Source organism: Xenopus tropicalis, chromosome 2, assembly GCF_000004195.4.
Source record: "Xenopus tropicalis strain Nigerian chromosome 2, UCB_Xtro_10.0, whole genome shotgun sequence".
Lineage (NCBI taxonomy): Eukaryota > Metazoa > Chordata > Amphibia > Anura > Pipidae > Xenopus > Xenopus tropicalis.
The window spans coordinates 21,118,654-21,131,245 of NC_030678.2; the positions used below are offsets into that span (position 1 = coordinate 21,118,654).

At 37.3% G+C, this 12,592-nt stretch overlaps 1 protein-coding gene across 2 annotated transcripts in view; it reads right to left on the reverse strand.

Moving 5' to 3' along the window:
* epha6 (EPH receptor A6) overlaps positions 1 to 12,592 on the reverse strand; it is a 479,518-nt gene that overhangs the window by 287,864 nt on the left and 179,062 nt on the right. The window lies entirely within an intron of this gene.

Sequence of the window (12,592 nt, forward strand, 5' to 3'; positions counted from 1 at the left end):
ATGGTTAAATGATCCCTTTTCTCTGTAATAGATAAACAGTACCTGTACTTGATCCCAACTAAGATATAATTACCCCTTATTGGGGGCAGAACAGCCCTATTGGGTTTATTTAATGGTTAAATGATTCCCTTTTCTCTGTAATAATAAAACAGTACCTGTACTTGATCCCAACTAAGATATAATGAATCCTTATTAGGGGCAAAACAATTCTATTGGGTTTAATTCATGTTTTATTAATTTTTTAGTAGACTTAAGGTATGGGGATCCAAATTATGGAAAGACCACTTATCCGGAATACCCTTGGTCCCGAGCATTCTGGATAATGGGTCCTATACCTGTATTGCTTTCTATGGCATTCAAAATGTGCCCATTACTCCAGCTTTGCTTATTATTACAGCACAACACTTCTAAACAATCTTCTAACCTCCAATGTTTCTATCTCTCACCAGTCATTTGTTTCCTGCCTTTGTACTGTAGAACGGCCCTTAACCACAAAGCAGCACGGGGCACAGAAGCACTCGATAAACAAACACGACTATAGAGAGGAGATTAAAGGTCCCTTATAGTGAATGCCAAATATAACTCCTATAGCGGATTGGCTCCGGCACTTCTGAGTCAGGTTCCAGATCATCCAACTGCCGCACAATCTCTCCCCGCAGACTTACTGACACACATAAAAGGAAGGTGAATGAACAGCTTAGATTCACTGATTTTTATGGCAGATTTTACTGTTAGCTTGATGTTTGCATTTACATCTAAATCTGCACTTTTCCCGCCTCGAGTCTGTGGAAACTGCATAGAGAGTTAATATTATGTGGGAACAAATTGCCATTATTAAGGCGCTGGTCCTTCTATACTTTTACAACCTGCTCATGGAAAGTGATCCATCTCTCGCAGGCAAAGCAATACCTTACAGCTAATAGAATAGAGAATGACTGACCCAGCTAATGGCATTGTTGGATTGACCAATCAGCTGCCATGAAAGAAACCTTTGTTTAAACTTTGCAAAGCCTGCAAAAAGGAATCTACTGTATTAAAGAAAGTAACTTATCAGCCTCCAATAGGCATTAGAATGACATCTTATTATCTATACAGGTATTGGACCCGTTTCCAGAAAGCTCAGGACCAAGGGTATTCCGGATAAGGGGTCTTTCCATAATTTGGATCTCCATATCTTAAGTCTACTAAAAAAAACAATAAAACATTAATTAAACCCAATAGGATTCTTTTGCCTCCAATAAGGGGTAATTATATCTTAGTTGGGATCAAGTACAGGTACTGTTTTATTATTATAGAGAAAAGGGAATCATTTAACCATTAAATAAACCCAATAGGACTGTTCTGCCCCCAATAAGGGGTAATTATATCTTAGTTGGGATCAAGTACAGGTACTGTTTTATTATTACAGAGAAAAGGGAATCATTTAACCATTAAATAAACCCAATAGGGCTGTTCCGCCCCCAATAAGGGGTAATTATATCTTAGTTGGGATCAAGTACAGGTACTGTTTTATTATTATAGAGAAAAAGGAAATGCATTTTAAAAATCTGAATTATTTCATTAAAATGGAGTCTATGAAAGAAAGGCATTCCGTAATTAGGAGCTTTCTGGATAACGGGTTTCTGGATAATGGATCCCATACCTGTACTCAAAACACTGGGCTTGGTCTGTGCCATTCTATTTTACAGTCCTTGCATTACTGTCATTATTTTTTACACTGCTTGATATTTACAGTATTAATATACAGGTATGGGACCCATTATCCAGAATGCTTCGGACCTGGGTTTTTCTGGATAAGGGGTCTTTCTGTAATTCAAATACCTTAAGTCTACAAAAAAAAATATTTAAACAGTAATTAAACTCAATAGGATTGTTTTTCCTCCAATAAGGATTAATTATATCTTTGTTGGGATCAAGTACAGGTACTGTTTTATTATTACAGAGAAAAGAGAATCATTTAACCATTAAATAAACCCAATAGGGCTGTTCTGCCCCCAATAAGGGGTAATTATATCTTAGTTGGGATCAAGTACAGGTACTGTTTTATTATTACAGAGAAAAGGGAATCATTTAACCATTAAATAAACCCAATAGGGCTGTTCTGCCCCCAATAAGGGGTAATTATATCTTAGTTGGGATCAAGTACAGGTACTGTTTTATTATTACAGAGAAAAGGGAATCATTTAACCGTTAAATAAACCCAATAGGGCTGTTCTGCCCCCAATAAGGGGTAATTATATCTTAGTTGGGATCAAGTACAGGTACTGTTTTATTATTACAGAGAAAAGGGAATCATTTAACCATTAAATAAACCCAATAGGGCTGCTCTGCCCCCAATAAGGGGTAATTATATCTTAGTTGGGATCAAGTACAGGTACTGTTTTATTATTACAGAGAAAAAGGAAATCATTTTTAAAAATGTGAATTATTTGATTAAAATGGAGTCTATGGCAGATGGCCTTTCCATAATTCGGAGCTTTCTGGATAATGGGTTTCAGGATCAGGGGTCCCATACCTGTACTTATATGCCTAATGTGTTTTCAGTATATTATCATAAACAAAGAAAATAATCTCCTAAATACAAAATGGAATGGTAGGTCTTATGTAGATCATGTTTAGGACACTCGGCAGCGCCATAATGTGCTCGCTCCGCGCTTCAATAGCTACTTGGCCATTTGTATAATTTGCTGAGTAAACAGGACTCAGTTTTAATGTTTTAATCATTACATTTATTTATAACACTCCTGTGACCATCAAATTAATTTTTTAATAGGGGTTATGAACAAGGAACAATTAAGGTAAAGTTATGAATGGCAGCATTAATCAAATACGGTATAGATTAAGTGATTCCTTACTTTATATGGATTGTTTTTAATGCCTGCAATTAATTTTTATACACATATGTAATTGCATATACATCTGAACATTTAGGGATTATTGGCAAACACATGCACAAAATCAAAGTGCAAAATCGCCTTCCATTTTACGGATACTTACAGGAATACAGTCATGGGGAAACATGTTTTTTTTTTTAAATGCATCAGCTAATAGAGCTCCTCCAGCAGAATCCTGCATTGAAATTCTTTCTTTAAATGAACAGATTATTATATATTTAATTTAAAAATTTCACACAGGGCTAGCAATGTTCTTCATTTCCCAGGCTGCCACAGCCATGTGACCTGTGCTCTGATAAACTTCATTCACACTTTACTGCTGTGCTGCAAGTTGGAGTGATATCCCCCCTCAGCAGCCAATCAGCTGCTACTGGGGTAGGTATCAGAATAGCACTCTACAGGCCCGGATTTGTGGAAAGGCCACAAAGGCCTGGGCGGCACAAATTGGGGGGCGGCATGCTGCCCCGCCACACCAAAATATTAAAGTTTCTTCTCATATATGGAGCAATGAGGACCTCTCCCCCACTGCTCCGTATGCGATTGAAAAGATCCGCGCATGCGCGGAGGGAATGGGGTGCGCGCGTGTGCCATTCACACGTTTGCGCATGCGCGGGGGGGCGGGGAGGGCGACGGACAGGGGGCGGCCTCGGGGCACCCGGCTTACAAATCCAGCTCTGGCACTCAATAGTAAGAAATCCAAGTCCAGCTTGGGACTCCTCCAGTTACATGGGAGTAGGAGAAACAATAGGTTAGCTGAAAGCAGTTCTAATGTGTAGCGCTGGCTCCTTCAGGCACAATGCACTGAGATGGCGCCTACACTATTACCACTAATAAAATACATTTGTTGGTTCAAGAATAACATTTTAAATGGCATAGTGAATTATTTGCTATACAAGCAATGTACTTTAGAAATGAAAAGTATACTGTAAGAACCATGACAGAAAACAGAATTCTGATTGGTTGCCATGGGTTACTGCCCAGGTGCAAATTTGCCCAGTGTTTAAAAATGAACCCCAATAAATTATGTTTTATTAATTGCAGCATGGAATATTTAAACCAGCTTCAAGTAGAACTTACTCATGTTCATGTGGGACAATAGAAACAACTGTATTTGAAAACACAGTGATCCAGGGGTCTATTTAGTCTATTTAGCCTGGGATGTCTTTGCATTAGGATCTATAAAATGAGTAATATGGTACCATAATTAGAACTGCTGCCTTGCATCACTGCGTTCTGGGGATCAGTTCTGACAAGGAACATCTGCATGGAGTTTGGATGTTTTACATGTGTCCTTGTCACTTGTGCTTTGCTTCTCTGGTTTCTTGTTATGTTTGAAAAACATACAGACGGGAGAAGTGAGTCCTGATGAAACCTTTGCTAATGTGTGTGTGGGTTTTGTGAATGTGCTAGATAAATTAGACTGTAAGCTCCACTGACACAAGTACGGGTATGCTTAAAAATCTGAGACAGGTATGGAATCCGTTATCCGGAAACTCGTTATCTAGAAAGCTCTGAATTACAGAAAAGCCATCTCCCATAGACTCCATTTTAATAAAATCATTTAGATTTTTAATATTGATTTCCTTTTTTTCTGTAATAAAACAGTACCTTATATTTGATCCCAACTAAGATATAATTACCCCTTATTGGGGGCAGAACAGCCCTATTGGGTTTATTTAATGGTTAAATTATTCCTTTTTCTCTGTAATAATAAAACAGTACCTGTACTTGATCCCAACTAAGATATAATTACCCCTTATTGGGGGCAGAACAGCCCTATTGGGTTTATTTAATGGTTAAATGATTCCCTTTTCTCTGTAATAATAAAACAGTACCTGTACTTGATCCCAACTAAGATATAATTACCCCTTATTGGGGGCAGAACAGTCCTATTGGGTTTATTTAATGGTTAAATAATTCCCTTTTCTCTGTAATAATAAAACAGTACCTGTACTTGATCCCAACTAAGATATAATTACCCCTTATTGGGGGCAGAACAGCCCTATTGGGTTTATTTAATGGTTAAATGATTCCCTTTTCTCTGTAATAATAAAACAGTACCTGTACTTGATCCCAACTAAGATATAATTACCCCTTATTGGGGGCAGAACAGCCCTATTGGGTTTATTTAATGGTTAAATGATTCCCTTTTCTCTGTAATAATAAAACAGTACCTGTACTTGATCCCAACTAAGATATAATTACCCCTTATTGGGGGCAGAACAGCCCTATTGGGTTTATTTAATGGTTAAATGATTCCCTTTTCTCTGTAATAATAAAACAGTACCTGTACTTGATCCCAACTAAGATATAATTACCCCTTATTGGGGGCAGAACAGCCCTATTGGGTTTATTTAATGGTTAAATGATTCCCTTTTCTCTGTAATAATAAAACAGTACCTGTACTTGATCCCAACTAATATATAATTACCCCTTATTGGGGGCAAAACAATCCTATTGGGTTTATGTAATGTTTTAGTGATTTTTTTTGTAGACTTATGGTATGAAGATCCAAATTATGGAAAAACCCCTTATCCAGAATACCCTTGGTCCCAAGCATTCTGGATAATGGGTCCTACCTGTATAACATGTCATTACAACAAAAAATAAATACATAACATAATAAATTAAAGAATACATAGAAAATATATTTTATAATAATTTTTACATAGTAAAACTATAATAATAATAATGATACATAATTCAATTTAATATAAAATGATTAGGTAGTAAGTAAATACAATAATGGATATACATTATTGTATGGCATTTCAAATACAATGCAATCTACAGTATTTATTAGCCCTGTTCCCCAGTGATTTCCAGCTGCAAAAGGATCTTAGCTGCAGGTTTTTCTGGAAAGAATACAAAAAACCTTACTATATTCGTTCATTAGTGTACAAAGGTATGTAATTATGGCAGGCCTAGTTTTAATACAATGGAGGACAATCTAGGTTAAACCTTTGATGAACTCACATTCGTTTTGTTAGAAAGCCCTCGGGTATAAGTAAATACTGTTGGTTAAGCAGAGCACATAACTGATTTAATATTGTCTTTTGTATCCATAAATCCAAGTCGTGCCTGGATCTAATGCTGAAGTTCCGGTAGCAACATAGCAAGAGGCAATTGTAAGATATATCTGCTCTGCATTTCTTTATGTTACATAAAATTTTATGTTGTGAATACTTGACAGCTGCTCAGCAGGATCTTTGACATGGGTACTCTGAACCAGACAGCACATACTATTTTCTGCAGAAATAAATGTCACAGTACATTATACTTCTGAAAATAAAACTGGTTATCCAACACACACCTTCATTTCAGCCTACACAGCCTCTGTCTGTGGTGACACAATCACAAGGTTTTTCACAATGGAGTGATAGGTCTGCAGAAGAATTAAAGAATACAATACACAAAGGTAAGGTGTAAATCATTCTCTAAGGCTCATTTAGTGACATAGGTGCTACATTGGCACAATGCAATTGCCCATAGGTAGTGATGGGCGAAATGTTTAGCCAGGCATTTCCGCGTTTCGCCATTGGCAGATTGTTTCACGAAACGGATGAAAAAATTTGCCGCGGAAAAATTCGCCGCACATCCAAAAATTGTCGCCGATGTCAAAAAAGTATAGTCGCATGCGTCAAAAGAATAGCCGAGGGCGTCAAAAAAGAAAAGTAGCGGGCGTCAAAAGAATAGTCACGGGCGTCAAAAGAATAGTCGCAGGTGTCAAAAGAATAGCCGCAGGCGACGAAATAATAGCCGCGGGCGACAAAAGAATAGCCGTGTGACAAAATAATAGCCGCGGGCGACAATTTTTTTTGCTGCACGTCATTTTCGCCACTTCGTGAATTTTTCGCCGTTTTGCGGATCTTTTGAAAGATTCGCAAATTTTTCGCCGAAGCGAAACGGAACAGATTCGCTCATCACTGCCCATAGGAACCAATCACCCGTAATATTTGATTACTGTTTACTAACAATTAGAAAATGAAAGCACAGTTCTAATTGTTTATTATAACAAGTGCACTGGTGCAACTTAGCACCTAAATCAGCCTCATTAGGTGCAAAAGTACCTACTGTAACTTCCCCTGATTGTGCTAAACAGGAATCTATTTGCCCATCTACTAAGTTCCAGGCACTCTTTACAAGAAATCTTGGGGCTGATTGCCTATTGTAGGTGGTAAAGTGCACCAGTGAAGTAGGCCATAAAAGGACCTTAGCTAGTTTGCAAATATAATTGTGGTAGAATGCGCAAATTGACGCCACACATTAAGGATATTTGCATCCAAAGACTCTCCTTGGGCTCCTTGGCAATGGTGTGTTCATTTTGACTTATGTTCCAAAGGCACGCTCAGGTGCGCCTATTGGCATAAGAACTCCCTGCAGCCACTGCCACCCAGAATGCAGTTGAATGAGTTGAATGATGAGATATATTTTTATAAAGACCTGCATTGTTTGGGGGTATAGTTTTCTTTAAAGTCAGCCCTTTTCAATATGGGGTCTGTAGTAGTGATGAGCGAATCTGTCCTGTTTCACTGGAAAATTTGCGAAACTGTGAAACTGATTAAAAAATGAAGTGCGGGCAAAAAACAATTCAATCGCGTTAAAAACTAAATGATGTAATTTTTTTTGTTGTGTGGCGCATTTTTGCGCCAATGGTGAAATACGGAAATTCGCCGCAAATCCATGCCTGCTGAAAAACTTTGCTCATCCCTAGGGATGTAGCGAACCTCAAAAAAAAAGTTCGCGAACGCGTTGGCGAACTTACGCCAGAAAGTGCGAAAGTTTGCGAAATTTGCGAACCCCATAGACTTCAATGGGAAGGCGAACTTTAAAACCTAGAAAAGCCATTTCTGGCCAGAAAACTGATTTTAAAGTTGTTTAAAGGGTGCCACGACCTGGACAGGGGCATGCAGGAGGGGGATCAAGGGCAAAAACTTCTCTGAAAAATACGTTGTTGACACAGTGTTATTCCTATGTATATGCAAAAGCAGCTGGCAGACCTAGCGGAAATACGCGGCGTTTTTTGCTCTTTCCCACTATTAGCACCATGGAAACAGGATTTGCTGAAAAACGCCACGTGTGGCTTGTGCGGCGTTTTTAGGCCGAGAAAAAACGCAGCGGAAAAACGCCACGTGAACCCAAATTGCGAACATGCGCGAAAAGTTAGCGAACTTGCGAACACCCGCTGTTCGCGTGAATTAGTTCGCCCGCGAACAGTACGCTACATCTCTACTCATCACTAGTCTGCAGTTACACAAACTCCTCACCAATTTCCTCTTCATGGCATCAAGTGCTTTTATTAATCTGCCGAATCAAGAAATATGTCCGATCTACAGAGCAAAACATTCTCAAGAAAAATAAAATCTAAATGAATGATTAATATGTTTGTTCATCTGAGAAGCCTGTTTCATATTTCAGGATTTGATCAGCAGTAAGTGGAATGCTTGCACCTGGCAGATTACCCACCTAAGCTTTGACTTGCAGCAGAACGAAATATACAATTTGGTGCCATAAGCTTCACGTGCAAACAATCTTTGTTCTATAGAGAACTTAAAATCAACTGTAATGAGGCCCTTATACAGTTAGCACCTGCAAAACCCCCAAGGAGCAAACAGGAATCATGAACAAATCTTTTTATTGTTGGACTTTTGAAGCTCTTTGGCACTAATGAGTCACAAGGGCATTCCTTTCCTTTTACATAAAGTGCCCTGAAACTGTGTGCAGAATGGATTTTGTGTGTTTTCAATGTGTGTCTTCCTTGGAAAATTCACTGTGCAACATATTAAGGAGGTTATGTAATGGGAAAACATGTTTATTTACATGTTGATAGTGCTCTTCCTGCACTGAAACCCATTTTTCAATCAAATAGATTTTTTTATATTTAATTTTGAAATTTGATGTGGAGTTAGACACATTCTTAGATTCCCAGGTGCCCTCAGCCATGTGACTTGGCTCTCTCTTTGCTGCTGTGCTGCAAGTTGGCGTGGTATCACCCCCCTTTCCCCCACCCCCAGCAGCCAATCAGCAAAACAATGAGCAGGTAGCAAAGTAACAGCTCCCTGACACATGCATTGCTAAGAATTATCTCATGCCCCACCTAGTGGTAGGTATGAGAACTACACTCAATAGTAAAACACCCAAGTTGGGCCATGACTCTTCCAGTTACACTGAGTAGGAGAAACAATGATTTATCGGAAAGCAGTTCCATTGTGAAGTGTTGGCTCTTTCTGAAGGCACTGGATCAGGCACAATGCACTGAGATTGCACCTACAAACCAATATTACAATTAAAAAAATATGTTTAATGGTTCAAGAATAGAAATTTAAATGATAGAGTGAATTATCTGCAATGCACACAGTGTAATAAAAAAACTACACCACAAAAATCATGACAGAATCCCTTTACATTTTTAAAATGTTGACCCTGCAATTCTTAATGCATCTATTTATATATATATACATGTGCCCTAAAGCTAGTACTATCCCACCTATGGTGCTGAGTAAATTACAGTAGGTTCTGTATTAAAGGGTCCAACATAATGGACTCTTACATGGCTCCATGCGACAAGACAGTAGAGCATCTGTCCGTAGTGTACAGGTGGCACAATTGTAGGGGGCCCTGCAATAATTATTACAATTGAGTATATTACAAGGGGCCCCAAATATATGGGAACTCAGAACAAAAAAGAGGATTTGTGATGGATCGCAATATGAGTCAATATGGCTTCATGAAAAATTGCTGGTGCAGCACAGACCTGATGTGCTTCAAAATGAAATAAGTAGCCAGCTGGATCAGGGTGGGGGTGTTTATATGATATACAGTACTATTCACTTGTGTGGGTGTGTAAAATTGCCACAGAGTCGGTATAATTCAACCAATGTCCTGAAAAACCAAGAAAGTGCTCTGGGAATCACTGATGAACCAGTTCTTCTCAATCTCTTTATTATTATTGTTATTTATTATTATTTTAGGTGGCACGGAAAGTGAAATGTCACACTGGCAGATGAAATAAAATGTATGGCCAAATCATCGATATGCAGAGAAGGCAGATAAATGACATATGAGAGTATCAAAGAATAAAAAGAATACTGTAACACTTGTTTATTATTATTATTATTATTATTGTTATTGTTATTGTTATTATTGTTATTATTATTATTATTAGTATCATTATTGTTATTATTATTATTAGTATCATTATTGTTATTATTATTATTATAATTATTATTATTATTATTATTATTATTATTATTATTATTATTATTATTATGCTATTTATAATAACAGAATATATAATACAATAATGTTTATAATTTAGGGTTTTAATTTATAAAGTACATATTTGCACAGTGGCCAGTTTAGTATTACCTGCTATATTATGATTGCTATTACCAATCAGTATGATATCAGCATTAATTAATTATCACTTATAAATGACCTTTACACATGACCAGGAATTCACCGTGAAGCTATAGTTGCATGTGGTTTTGGCATTTTGAAATGCAATTTCTGCTATGTTCAATAGGCTGGGTGCCCACGGAATGTCTTATATGATGTAAGGAACATGTATATATTAAATCTATATTGGAACTTCATGGTGTGCTGTACAGTTGGACTTACTGATTATACTGTATTCTGAGCGACAGTTGCTAATAAATGATCCCAAATGCCAGTTTTAAAGAAGCTGAATTGACTGAATTTTGTTCATCATATCTGGACTTGAGGAATACAACTTTTGTAAACATTTGTGCAATTTTTTTTTTCATTCCCCCTTTATTCTACTAAAAAATCATTTAAACATGAATTCAACCCCAAAAGATTGTTCTGCCCCCAATAAGGGGTAATTATATCTTATTTGGGATCAAGTACAGGTACTGTTTTATTATTACAGAGAAAAGGGAATCATTTAACCATTAAATAACCCAATAGGGCTGTTCTGCCCCCAATAAGGGGTAATTATATCTTATTTGGGATCAAGTACAGGTACTGTTTTATTATTACAGAGAAAAGGGAATCATTTAACCATGAAATAAACCCAATAGGGCTGTTCTGCCCCCAATAAGGGGTAATTATATCTTAGTTGGGATCAAGTACAGGTACTGTTTTATTATTACAGAGAAAAGGGAATCATTTAACCATTAAATAAACCCAATAGGGCTGTTCTGCCCCCAATAAGGGGTAATTATATCTTAGTTGGGATCAAGTACAGGTACTGTTTTATTATTACAGAGAAAAGGGAATCATTTAACCATGAAATAAACCCAATAGGGCTGTTCTGCCCCCAATAAGGGGTAATTATATCTTAGTTGGGATCAAGTACAGGTACTGTTTTATTATTACAGAGAAAAGGGAATCATTTAACCATTAAATAAACCCAATAGGGCTGTTCTGCCCCCAATAAGGGGTAATTATATCTTAGTTGGGATCAAGTACAGGTACTGTTTTATTATTACAGAGAAAAGGGAATCATTTAACCATTAAATAAACCCAATAGGGCTGTTCTGCCCCCAATAAGGGGTAATTATATCTTAGTTGGGATCAAGTACAGGTACTGTTTTATTATTACAGAGAAAAGGGAATCATTTAACCATTAAATAAACCCAATAGGGCTGTTCTGCCCCCAATAAGGGGTAATTATATCTTAGTTGGGATCAAGTACAGGTACTGTTTTATTATTACAGAGAAAAGGGAATCATTTAACCATTAAAAAACTCTATAGGATTGTTTTGCCCCCAATAAGGGGTAATTATACCTTAGTACAATTTTTGGTTGCACATCAAATTTTTCCATGGCAATTTTTTGCGCCCGTTTTGTGAATAAATAAGCCAATGGCAAAACGCAGAAATTTGCTGCGAATCCATGCCTGCCGCATAATTTCGCTCATCACTTACGATGAGCTTCTTCCCAAATTTAAAAACTGTAAAACCCTGACACATAATATCTCTTACAAGACACCAAATAACTTGGCGGCTCAGGTGTGCATTAGCACATTATATCATTACACTGGGGAAAAAAAGCTGCTGTCCTATTTGTCACCAATCATGCTCTGTCTTTTTCAGCTACTAAGTGGTTGAAATGAAACCTGACGCTCTGAATACGATTCCTTCTTTATCATAACATTAAGCAGCCTGCCGATGATTATCTGTTATCACAAGATGCTCACTAACATCGCAGCGGGAGTCACACACGCTGAGCTTGTCTTTTCTCCATGTGCCGGTACTAAGGGCATGACATTCTCTTTTACAAAACTTTTTTTTTTAAAGTCAAAAGGACAGACAAATGCTTCTGAAAAAAACAAATTGTGCTTTGTTGTTGTCTCAAAAATAAAAAAATGCAAATGATGAGCATAAAATTCTATCAGACGTGAGGTGCACCGAGTGTGCATGGCTGCAAAATCCATTATCTATTATTTTAATGGGAAACTGTAACATGTATTCGGGTTTATATTTATTAGAATTGTATCTTGTTGTGGTTGAAATGATAATAGAAGGTTAGTTGAATATCTGTCATCTATAAACCTTAATTACAGTATAAGGGCAAACGTATGTAGACACCTCTTCTAATTGTTACGTTGACAGGAACATTCATCATCGTTAACACAGGGGCCACTGCAACATACAGTGACACTATTGACAATTGTGTGTCTTCTACATTGTGGCAACAGTTTCAAGAAGGTTTCAGGAGGAAAATAATACTGA